This window comes from Rhinoraja longicauda, chromosome 6, assembly GCF_053455715.1.
Source record: "Rhinoraja longicauda isolate Sanriku21f chromosome 6, sRhiLon1.1, whole genome shotgun sequence".
NCBI classification, from domain to species: Eukaryota; Metazoa; Chordata; class Chondrichthyes; order Rajiformes; family Arhynchobatidae; genus Rhinoraja; species Rhinoraja longicauda.
Genome location: NC_135958.1, coordinates 60,759,789 through 60,772,390, shown reverse-complemented (window position 1 = coordinate 60,772,390; position 12,602 = coordinate 60,759,789). Strand labels below are relative to the sequence as shown.

The 12,602-nt window shown below is 44.0% G+C and overlaps 1 protein-coding gene across 6 annotated transcripts in view; it reads left to right on the top strand.

Moving 5' to 3' along the window:
* The window catches only part of LOC144594498 (monocarboxylate transporter 4-like), a 52,337-nt gene that overhangs the window by 27,922 nt on the left and 11,813 nt on the right, over positions 1 to 12,602 (top strand). For 4 of the 6 annotated variants that reach the window (XM_078401095.1, XM_078401096.1, XM_078401099.1 and 1 more), the window contains one exon: positions 5,936 to 6,034. The gene's annotated coding sequence lies outside the window, so the exon portion shown is untranslated. Of the gene's footprint in view, positions 1 to 687; positions 707 to 3,318; positions 3,340 to 5,935; positions 6,035 to 12,602 lie in introns of those variants that run through there. The other 2 variants (XM_078401100.1, XM_078401101.1) reach the window with 2 other exon arrangements.

Sequence of the window (12,602 nt, the reverse complement as noted above, 5' to 3'; positions counted from 1 at the left end):
AAATGGCACCGACCAGTTTCCAGTTTAATACCAAGTAATTCTGTCGTAGTTTATTTATCACAAAATTTAAAATCTTAGTGCAATCGGTGTGTTTAAAAAAAAAAATGTTTCAGAGATGATTAACATTTTTAAGTGATAAACTGGTACAGTTTTATTAATATTTCCCCCTCCCCAAGCCCTTATGGGACCGTTTTATTTGCCTGCTTGTTAAAATTTTTTTTTTACATGAAACATTTAATGTGACTTGATGTTGAAACTGGATAATTTCAGCTGGAAGATTGTCCTTAAATGGTCAGGTTTGTCATGAGTGCATCATGCTTGTTATTTCAGTCTGGCACTTGATAGCTTAGGGGGAGGGTGCAAAAGAGTTCAATTTTCAAACTAGTGTCTGAGATTGGGAAATCTGATTTGCAAACGATGTCAACTGGTTGAATTTATGGCGCTTTTTCCACTGGTTCGGTGACATCATCTTAGCAGTGGTAAAACTAGCACATCAAGGTACTTGCAGCATTACTAAAGAGGAAAAAACAAGAAGCTTGCAAATGCTAGCCTGTGCTGGAGTTCTCTTCAAGCTGTGCCTTGGTGCTGACAGAATCATGGTGATCCTGGAAATGCTTATTTGTGTGAAGGACAAATAAGGACACGGACCTTGGGCGACTTGTTCACCCACCCAAGGAGCGCAAACAGGATTTCAGAAGAGAAGATGGTGGGAATAATCGGGTTGTGCTTGGTATGGTGGGAGGGGAATAGAGAAAGCATTTCAAGTCTGCTTTCATTTGTGATGAGGATGTCAAAGACTAAAAGGCATAGTTTTGTAGTAAGAGGGGCAAAGTTTAAAGGAAATGTGTGGGCGTTTTGTTTTTTACAGAGAGTAATGGGTGCCTGGAAGACGCTGCCAGAGGTGGAGACAGATACGATAGATGCTTTTGAGGCCTTTAGATCGGCACATGGATGTGCAGGGAATAGAGGGATATGGAACCTGTGCAGGCAAAGGAGATTAGTTTAACTTGCCATTATGTTTGGCACATGCATTATGGGCTGAAGGGCCTATTTCTGTGCTGTACTGTTCTATGTTCTAAACTGAATGCAATTGACAATTTGGGTGAGACGTGTTCAACATTGCTGTAGATTTGAGTGAATTCGGTGTAGGTTGACAATATTGATTGAGCGATCCCTGTTTCTAATGCCCTGTTTTTCAGAAATTCAATTAAAACTTTTTGCAGTTAAAGGTTTCAGCATATTGTGTATGGTTGTTAATGAGTGAATTGCTGCTAAAAAAAGGGAACTGCGCACAAAAGAACTCTGGTCACACTAAGGCTTTGTTTACCCTAGTAAATAGATTACTTTCCAGCTGGGGCCCCATTTTAATGATGGTGGCACATCTCGCTATGGATACGTATTGTTAGTTTAATCAAAGTTAAAGTGCAGTCATATCTAGGTTGACAGCTTAAGTGCCAATTCCTTAATTGGGTGCTTCTAGGAAGAAACGATGTCAGGCAGAACAAAAATTGGATATTATTGGCCCACAGAACTTGGTTTTGTGAAAATTAAATGAAGGACAGATGTTAAAAGTGACTCGGTGTGTCGGGTGGCTTCTGTGGAAAGAGAAACTGAGTTAATGTTTCAGATCTGATTGGGGATGGATGGATGGATCGATCAAAGGGAATGTTTCAATAGGAGTGAGAGAGACATCGACATAAGCAATGAAATGGTAAAATACAAAGTGCTGGAGTAACTCAGTGGGGTAGGCAGCACTCCAGATGGCGATGTTTCGTATTGGGACCCTTCTTCGGACTAGGGTCCAGTCCTGAAACGCCATCTATCCGTATTCTCCAGAGATGCTGCCATGAGTTACTCCAGCACTTTGTTTTTTTTTGGTAAACCGCATCAGCAGTTCCTAGTGCCTATGAAATTAAGGCAGTTATATCGCGCATTCCCAATCTCGTTGTACCCCTGGGTACAATGACAATAAAGATATATTGTATTGTATTGTGAGCACATTAGAAACATGACTTGCAACGCATGTGATAGCTGGCGTGAGCAATCTGAAAGTGGGGGAGCTGGAGTTTGATGCTATTTGGCCAGAGACTTGAATATCGATGTGGAAACATTGCAAGAGCTTGGCATATCTTGTGCTTGTGTCGGGCAGTAGAAGCTGATGCTTTGGGTATTTTATGGTTTGCGGTCCAAGACCGGAAGGTCACAGGGCAGTAAAATCAGAACAAAGGGTGAAGTCAAAAGGCAGCTGGTAGAAGATAAATTGAAGGAAGGCTATGGGAATAAAAGGTCCCTGTGCTTCATCCTTTTCCCCTCCCCCTCCCCAATAAAATAAATAACATTGCTGGTGAGGATCAATTAGTGAAACACGGTTCAAAATCTCATCCTCTTATTGCAGCGCACAGCTCATGGGTATTGAAAACTGGCGAAATGTTTGTCTGAGATGTAATTTGTGAGGCATAAAGAAATTTCTTATTGTATAAGAAATATACCTGTACAAGTGCTAATAATTTACTACGCAATCAGTATACCATTTTCCAGTCCGAATGCATCCAGTATCTCATTAAAGTCGCATCATATATGTGTCATTTACTGAAATTGTTTTGCACTGTGATTTGTAGTTCCCCATAACATCTGTAATAAATGTCAGTGCAAAATAAATTTGTATGCCTCCCTCCACAACTCGTAAGGGTTAACATTGATGACCCCTGGAAACCAGCAGTGGGATTGTGAGGCATAATTAACCAAGCCTACCATTTGCAGATGCTATACATTTCACCAATGTGCTGTGACCAACATTGTTGCGTCTTATGTCAGCTGCAGTAGTGAGTGTTATGCTTGCGTTAAAGCTCCCCTATGCTGAACGCAACCCCCTCCTTAAAGGAGAGGTACACTGTGGTTGGAACAGCATTAGGCAGTAGGGAGAGAAGTAAAATTGATCTAACAAGCAGTAAAGAATGTGATAATATTGGAAAGTGGGGTGGGGGTTTGTCAAGGATTTTGGATCTTGCACGAGAGGATGTGGAGGAAGAGATGGAAATACAAGAGGGATTTCTGTATCTACAAGCACTTGAGCGCATGCTCTGAAAGTGGTGTGAATAGTGAGCCCGCTTAACCTATTCCTTCCTTTGTGACCTCCACAAGATTGATTGCTAAAATTCCTACTACATCATTCTCTGTTTTTATGCAGAGCAGAGTGCCCACCCATTTCAATACACATCCTTTACTATAGTAGATTTCAGGCAGGAATTTCTTTGGCATGGAACTAAACGCAATGAAATCTGACAGTGACTGAGGTGCCAAGATCCTCAACAAAGACGAGTCTAAATGGCACCTCGTATGGTAAGGCACCACTATCCAATGAACACTGAATCAATGAGCAACAAAGGAGGGATGGGCAAGCGCAGAAGATTCTTGGCAAAAAATGTTTTTTAAAAAGTAAACATTTGTACAAACAAAAGTGCACTATTTCCAGTTCTAAAGCAGCTCTGGCCAATGGACAATTTTGCTCAGTATAGCTGTTTTTAAAATTGTTTTTAAAATTTGGATTACCATGTGGTAGGTGGTGGCGGCGCCTAACGGCTGCGGCTCGCTAGCAGTCTGTTCGTCTTTTTTCCCTTTTTTTTTTGTTGTGTGTCGGTGTTGGGATGGTTTTTTTTGTTGTTGTTTTTTTTTTGTGGTTGTGTATGTGTGGGGGGGTGGTGGTGTGGGTGGGGGGGTGGGGGGGTGGGGGAAACCTTTCTCTTTTAGGTCTCTTCCTCACGGCGCGGGGTGCGGCTCGGCCGCGGGGCCTAACATCGCCCGGTGCGGCTCGGCCGCGGGGCCTAACATCGCCCGGTGCGGCTCGGCCGCTGGACTTAACATCGCCCGGCGCGGCTCGGCCGCTGGACTTAACAGTGCCCGGTGCGGCTCGGCCGCGGGGCCTTCCATCGCCCGGTGCGGCTCGGCCGCGGGGCCTAACATCGCTGGTGCGGCTCAGCCGCTGGACTTAACAGTGCCCGGTGCGTCTCGGCCGCGGGGCCTAACATCGCTGGTGCGGCTCGGCAGCTAGACTTAACAGTGCCCGGGCCGCGGGGCCTAACATCGCCCGGCGCGGCTCGGCCGCGGGACCTTTCATCGCTGGTGCGGCTCGGCCGCTGGACTTAACATCGCCCGGTGCGGCTTGGCCGTGGGGCCTTCCATCGCCCGGTGCGGCTTGGCCGCGGGGCCTTCCATCGCCCGGTGCGGCTCGGCCGCGGGACTTAGCTGCGCACGGCTCGGTCGCGGGACCTTCCATCGCCCGGCTCGGCCGCGAGACGTTTCAGCGCCCGGTGCGGCTCGGCCGCGGGGACTTCCATCCCCTTGCGGGGACTGTGCGGGTCGGTCGGGGACGAGCTGTCTATCCGTGGGCGTGGGGAAGAGAGTGGAAGTTTTGTTGCCTCCATCACAGTTTGGAGTCACTGTGATGGACGTTTGTGTTGGGGTCATGTGTCTTGTGTTCTTTTTTGTGTGTGACTGCTATGTAGTTTCATTCGGTGCCTTGGTACCGAATGACATATAAAGCTCTGTTGAACTGTTGAACTAACATATTTCAAGTCAAGTTTATTTGTCACATACACATACACGATGTGCAGTGAAATGAAAGTGGCAATGCCTGCGGATTGTGCACAAAAAAGAATTACAGTTACAGCATATAAATAAAGTTAATAAGTTACTATAGTGTAGACAAAAATTTAGTCTCTGGAGTTATAAAAGTTGACAGTCCTGATGGCCTGTGGGAAGAAACTCCATCTAATCATCTCCGTTTTCACAGTGTGACAGCGGAGGCGTTTGCCTGACCGTAGCATCTGGAACAGACTGTTACTGGGGTGGCAGGGGTCCCTCATGATCTTGCTTGCTCTGGATCTGCACCTCCTGATGTATAGGTCCTGCAAGGGGACGAGTGTAGTTCCCATGGTGCGTTCTGCCGAACGCACTACTCTCTGCAGGGCCATCCTGTCCTGGGCAGAGCTGTTCCCAAACCAGACTGTAATATTGCCGGACAGGATGCTCTCTACAGCCCCAGAGTAGAAGCAATGAAGGATCCTCAGAGACACTCTGAATTTCCTCAGTTGTCTAAGGTGGTAAAGGCGCTGCTTTGCCTTACCCACCAGTGCGGCAATGTGCGTTGCCCATGTCAGATCCTCTGTGATGCGGACTCCCAAGTATTTAAAACTGCTCACCTTATCCACAGTAGACCCATTTATCTCCAGTGGCGTGTACGTCCTTGGATGTTTAGCCCTTCTAAAGTCCACAATCAGCTCCTTCGTTTTAGTGACATTCAAGAGGAGGCTATTGTCCTGACACCAGAGTGCCAGATCAGCCACCTCCTCCCGGTAGGCCTTCTCATCATTGTTGGAGATCCGGCCCACCACCACAGTGTCATCAGCAAACTTGATGATGGGGTTTGAGCTGAACCTGGCCCCACAGTCATGTGTGTACAGGGAGTACAGTAGGGGGCTAAGGACGCAACCCTGGGGGGGATCCTATGTTCAGGGTGAGGGAGCTCGATGTGTGTTCCCCTATCCTGACCACTTGGGGCCTGGCGGTGAGAAAGTCCAGCACCCAGGCACACAGAGGGGTGCTAAGCCCCAGTTCCAGAAGCTTCTCAACCAGTCTGCTGGGGACTATTGTGTTGAATGCTGAACTAAAGTCAATGAACAGCATCCTCACATAGGCCCCCTGGCTGTCCAGATGAGAGAGAGCAGTGTGCAGAACCTGGGAGACCGCATCATCCGTGGACCTGTTCGGACGGTATGTGAACTGCAGTGGGACTTGCTTAGATGAGGCAACTTGGTTGGAATGGGTGAATTGGGCCAAAGGACTATTTCCATTTCCATGTATGACTATGTACTAAATGTTGTACCCCTCAAGCGTGGATAGATTTTAATACTTTTGTTTTCTTGTATTCTTTCTTCAGATCTCCTGTACAAATAATCAGCACACATTTTCGGAGGTGATTGGTTGTCTGCCTGTGAGCTTCTACCTGCGCGGTACACCGGACCGAACCCTCTTGGAGGTACATGAATGTTGCTTGGAATTGTTCTACCCTAGATGTCTTTTTCATTTGGGGAACATCTAGCTCTCATTCTGTACTTCCCCCAGATAAACCGGGGATAAATCAGACAACTGGGTGATCACCATGTGAGAAATGAATTGCATTTGATATGTGGCACGGAAGGAGCCAAACATTCCTCTTGCTCTTGATGCCATTTGTGCCTTTCTATTGTTCCTCACTTAAATCTCTCAGCCCAACCCTCTATTCTTTTCAACGTGTGTCTGTCCAGCTTCGCCATGGATGTATCTGTACTACTTTTTCTCTCACTTCCTGTGGAAGCAAGATAGAAGAATGGTGAGAATGCAAATAAAGAAGTTTCCTCTGAATTTCCAATGGGATTTCTTGGTGATGTAGATTTTAGTGATGTCCTGTTGATCTATCCTTCCCCACAATTGGCACCTATTTATTCAAAATCCACGTAACTTTAAAAATCTCTTGGATTACCCAGCATTGTTTTACTGGAAGAGAAAAGAGACCCAGTTTTATTTACTTGCTTGATCTATACCCTTGCATTGTGGTATTGTTCCAAATGTCCTCTTTGCCACTTTCCATATCCTCTTCATGGAATGCAGACCAGAATAATCATAGTCATTGAGCTGTACCCGCACGGAAACTTGTCCATGCTGACTAAATTGGCATGCTGAGCTAGTCCCACTTTCATAGAGTCGTACAGTATGGAGCAGGCCCATCTAATCCCTTGACTTTGTGTCAGTCCCAGTCAATATTAAGGAATAATATCAAGTTTAACCTAAACTTAACCATTGAATTCTATCAGGTCACTTCTTGTAGATCAGTTTGATTAAAATTTTAAAGGATTTAGCTTTTTGCCTATGCTTGTATTATTTTGAACATATTGTTATTCAGTTTTGACAATGTAGAATGGGTTATTCAGCAGTTCAAACAGAACGAACAAGGGTCTCGATCCGAAACATCATCCATTCCTGCTCTCCAGATATGCTGCCTGCCTGCTGAGTTACTCCAGCATTTTGTGTCTACCGTTGAGACCGAACGCTTGATTACAAACATCATGGGCTATAGGTTTTCAACAAAGACCTTTATTTAATCTTATCATTATTAACCTGTGACTGCTTTGTACTAAGTTAATAGTTCATGTTTTCGAAAGCAAAAAATTCTGCTATCTCTATAAATGTTTGACAGCACCTTACTACATGGATAAAATATTTACATAAATCATTCTAATGACCCCCGAGTTTAGCAAGTCACTTGATAAAATGTTTAGTGTGGACTCTCCAAATTAGTGTACAACTTTTTTATCTCCAGCCTTTGTTCACCCATCTGTCAATACAACCCCCCTCATGTGTGTCCAGCTATCACTAGCCAGGCTTTGTCCCGCCCCAACCTCCTTTTCAACTTTCTCCCTCCCCCCACAATTAGTCTGAAGAAGTGTCCCGCCCAAAATGTCACCTATCCGTGTCCAGCAGAGATACTGCCTGACCCACTGAGTTACTCCAGCATCTTTTTGTAAACCAGAGTTACTGCTGAAGTTGCCAAATTGTACTCGTGTTTAGAATGATAACCAGGTTGAACGCAGTAAAGAATTTGAAGCCATGTTGTCATGGTGGTTAACATTAAATGTACAGCTGGTTTGTGCAGTTATTGTTCGGACAATGAAAGATGCATTTCAAGTGTCCACATGTCTTGCCAAACATTGACAGTCAGAATGCCATTGGAAAGATTAAATATTTCATACGTCTGTTCCTGTTTCATCTAGTCCTTGGAATCTATTGTAAAGTGGCTGTAATTTGATCAGCCTTGAGAGTGCCTGGAGAAGGGTCTCATTTTTAAAGGCAGTGATCTTATAGTTGGTGCAGCAAAACATCCAGGATCACCAGTGAATTCATTTTGTGTTCACGCAAAATATCTTCTGCATTTTTAAATAAAAAAATAACAGGATAGCTTTGACATTAACGATTTAAATATAACATTTGCAGAATAAAGGTTGATAAGATCAAACTATTGGAACTCTGCAGTGAAACCAGAAGGTTAATGAAGGTCACTTGGGGAATGACAGGGTTAACTTTCAGTACTTAACTCAAACATGCTTGCCCTTCTGTTGGAGCAGTGAGCACTGACAGTAACCAAGCGTTCTGTTTCAACTGCTGAATAACCTGTTCTGCAGACACCATCTGAGATACTTTGTTGAGAAGCTTGCAGGGTTCACTTTAGTAACACTGTTTAAGGTATTTGCACTATCCTATCTAGATTAGTTACTTGTATAGTTGGACAGCATCTCAAATCTCATTACATATCTGGATTAGGGAGTAACGTTCTTGGACGGCTGCAGGGATTAGCTGAAATATCAAACAAACAACCCGAGCTACAACTGTACTGTGATCATTTGGCATCTTCTAAAATGTCTCTGCTCATGTGATTTTTAAACCACTTAATTTCCGTAGTGGGCTTCAAGATCTGTTGCTGAGATTAAACCATTCTTTGACTGCAAGCAGATTTTGTTATTATTTTGAAGGTTGCTTCCTCCCTTGCATTTAATGGTGTGTCATTTTGTGTTTAAAAGTTATTGAAGTATAGTTGTATTTTGTTCAGTGAAGCATGTGCATTACAACTCCACTCAGAAACTCTTGAGTTGGTGAGATCATACACCTGTTGATTTAGAACATGTTTTGGGAGGAGTCTTATCCAAGTTTTATGGTGGCTTCCAGCACAGTAAAGAGGGCCAACGGCACTCCTGGTCATTTACAGATCAACAGGAGCAGAAAGTGGTGGATCGCCTTTTGGACGCACACAGTCAAGCTTGCGTTTTGAGTGCTTTATGCTGCAGGAATGATCTTGCTGGAGGGATGTGTGCAAGCCCATCCAAGTGGTGGTTGATATCAGGGGGTAGCTGGAAGGGGGGTGGAGGGAGGGGAAGGGAGATGAGTAGTGGTCCACATTGATTTGTGTCCATTGTGGACAGGACCATATGAGCTCTGTGCCTACAACTTTCATACTGGCAAAGGTGTATTCACTTGATCAATCATCCCTCGGTGGAAATAGTTTTTAAATCCCCCTATTTATTTTCTGTTCCAGTAGTAATGGTGAGGTTGGTGGCAGTCTGGTAATACCCAGTGCTGTTCCTGCAGTCCATCTCTCTAGTGTACTTCCATCACAGGTACTTGCCTCGCCACCATTGAGGGGGTCTGGAGGAAGCGCTGCCTCCAAGGTAACCAGTAGACAATAGACAATAGACAATAGACAATAGGTGCAGGAGTAGGCCATTCAGCCCTTCGAGCCAGCACCGCCATTCAATGCGATCATGGCTGATCACTATCAATCAGTACCCCGTTCCTGCCTTCTCCCCATACCCCCTCACTCCGCTATCCTTAAGAGCTCTATCCAGCTCTCTCTTGAAAGCATCCAACGAACTGGCCTCCACTGCCTTCTGAGGCAGAGAATTCCACACCTTCACCACCCTCTGACTGAAAAAGTTCTTCCTCATCTCCGTTCTAAATGGCCTACCCCTTATTCTCAAACTGTGGCCCCTTGTTCTGGACTCCCCCAACATTGGGAACATGTTATCTGCCTCTAATGTGTCCAATCCCCTAATTATCTTATATGTTTCAATAAGATCCCCCCTCATCCTTCTAAATTCCAGTATCATCAAAGACCCACACCACCTTGGCCACACTCTCATCTCACTGCTACCATCAGGAAGAAGGTACAGGAGTCTGAAAACCATACCACCAGCATCTTCCCAACAACCAACACAACACTACACAACACTAATCCCAACTACGAACTATGGACTGTCTTTGGCTGCTCCGGAATTGGGGTTATTAACGTATTGAATTTTTGTTTTATATATTTGTGTATTGCTTTTACAGGCCTGTTGTGCTGCTCCAAGTAAGAATTTTGTTCTGTTGTTGGTAAATTTGATAATTAAACTCTTGTCTCTTGGTTTGCATTTTTCAAGGAAGCGTGATGAGGTGGGGATGTCCTTGAACAAATTTGTTTATTAAGTATAAGGTGGCCAAATGCGCAAGCTATTTTCCTGCACCATAGTAACCACATTTCCAAAGGACTCCATTAGTTGTCAAGTGCCTCTTGAGTGACTGTATGGGTGCTGTTTGAAGAATATTTTTTCAAACTAGCACATCTGGAAAGGAAAAAGAATTGTGTTTTGACAAGCTGGAAAAATACTTTCTTTCACTAACGCTCCTTGGACACAGCATTACACCTCCTTGGACACAGCAGATATTTCACACTGTGGCACAATGAATGCGTGATGGCGGCGCGCACGGACGCAGCGGCTCACAGCTCTCCCTTTCGGTGCGTTTTATGTGTGTTATCTGTGTTATGTCTGTTAGTCAATTTTAGTAAAATCTTGTACTTAATATAATTGTATTTATGTATTTATTTGTTTTTGCATTTATTGCATATATGTTTGTACGCACCGTCAGGATTGGCTATTTTTAAATTTCGTTGTACTCGTTGCAATGACAATAAATGAATATTATTATTATTATTAGTTGGGTGAGCTGTTAAAGAACCATATTCCAGGAGCTTAATCCAAGGTCAACTTGGAGCAAGTGTACAGCAGAGCAAAGTACTGGGTAAAATGCAGCTGGATTTCATTGCTGACAAGAGTGGCTTTATTAAGATTCATAACGGTTTAAAGTTAGCAAGGATGTGTTCTCGGCTCTTTACTGTAATCCCTATTGACTGCGGCCAAATTCTTCTATACCTCCATTAAATGTTTGCAGATGACACCAGCATAGTGGGTTGGAACTTGTACATGTACCACACATCTACTTCCTCAGAAGGCTACATTCCAATGACACCTGCCAACTTCTATAGATGCACCCTAGAAAGCATGCTGTTAGGATGCATCACATCATGATGTGGCAAAAAAATGCACCCAAGGCCACAAGGAATTGCAGAGTCCAGTCCCTCACTCAGATCAGACTCCTTGCCACTGACTCGATACTTCAAACTGCCTTTGGGATGCAGCCAACATAATCAAGCACCTTTTCAGCCCCAGTCATTCCCTTTTCTCCCCTCTCCCATTAGGCAGAAGATGCAAATGCTTGGAAGTGCATGCCACCAGATTCAGGAACTGCTTCTTCCCCGTTGTTATCAGTCTTCTGAACGGTCCCCCCATAAACCAAGGGTGCAAGCAATATCTTCCAACCTACCTCATGGCGACCTTTACACCTTTTTATTTGCACTTAACCGTAAAGCTGTAACACTTTTTGGATCTCCGGTACTTTTCTCTCGGCAGCACTTGTTCTTATTTATGACTTGATTGTACTCTTGTATAGTATAATTTCTTTGGATAGCATGCAAACAAAATCAGTGTTTATGGTAACTCTGTGCAGCTGACAATAATATACTGGCAAACCAGTTTTCTCCAAGTTTTTCATTTTCCCATGTCTTTGTATCCTTGTGCTCTCAAATATGTTTGAACAGAGTTAATTTTTCCCACTCTAGGAGAACAGGAATGTAACTGGAACTGTTTCAGAAATGTAAAACAAAGGTGTAGATGCTGGAAATGTGAACAAGATGTGGAAAATGCTGGAGATACTTAGCCTGTCAGATACTTGGACAGCAACATGAGTAGGAAGGGTTTGGGTGGATATAGGTCAGGCGCAGGAAAGTGGGACTAGCTCGGTTAGATGTGGTCTGTGCTTATAACGCTATGATTCCATGACTCTTCAAAAAGGTTGGGTTCTGCTTTGATGGTCAAAGCAGTTTTCTCAGGGAAGTGATAACTTATCCTGAGTAGTTGTAACTTCAGTTAGCATTCTTTCCAAATCAATCTACTTTACTCCTTTGTTGTTTAGCACGTCCTACTTGCACTAGGTTTCCATCCTGAGCAAATCTCCTTGGAGCACTCTGTAATAATTGATGATAACTCCACTCTTCAGCGTAAGGATATTTTTATTCGACGTATGAATTATTGAGTGCTAGTGTTATTAAATCTATATATAGATCTTGACATGAAGTTGTAGTGAATAGTGGCTTGAGTGTGGCTTCTCAGATGGTTGGTATATTCCTTCAATTTGGGTAGAGCAGCTGCCTTACAACGCCAGAGACCCGGTTCAATCCTGACTAAAGGTGCTTGTCTGAACAGTGTATATGTTCTCCCTGTGACCACAAGGGTTTCCTCCCACATTCCAAAGATGTGCAGGTCTGTAGGTTAATTGTCTTCTGTAAATTGAGCCTACTGTTTAGGATAGAACTAGTATATGGGGATTGGTGGTCAGTGCAGACTCGGTGGGTCGAAGGACCTATTTCCATCCTATAATCTATAAACTAATCTAATTGCAGATAACCAAACTTGCATGTTAATGCTATTCAGAAAGTGGGCTGCAATGGCTGTGGGACATTCATGACAATCAAGAGCCTGCACTTTATAACAAGTTATCACTGACTATGAATAGGGTCTGGATGCATCCCAATATAGATCTGACCCCTTGCTTTTGTGGATGGGAATTCCATCTCTGGCACTCCAGAGCAGGGTGACAGAATCACTCAACAGCATATTGCAGTGCCAAGGTAATTGGATTGC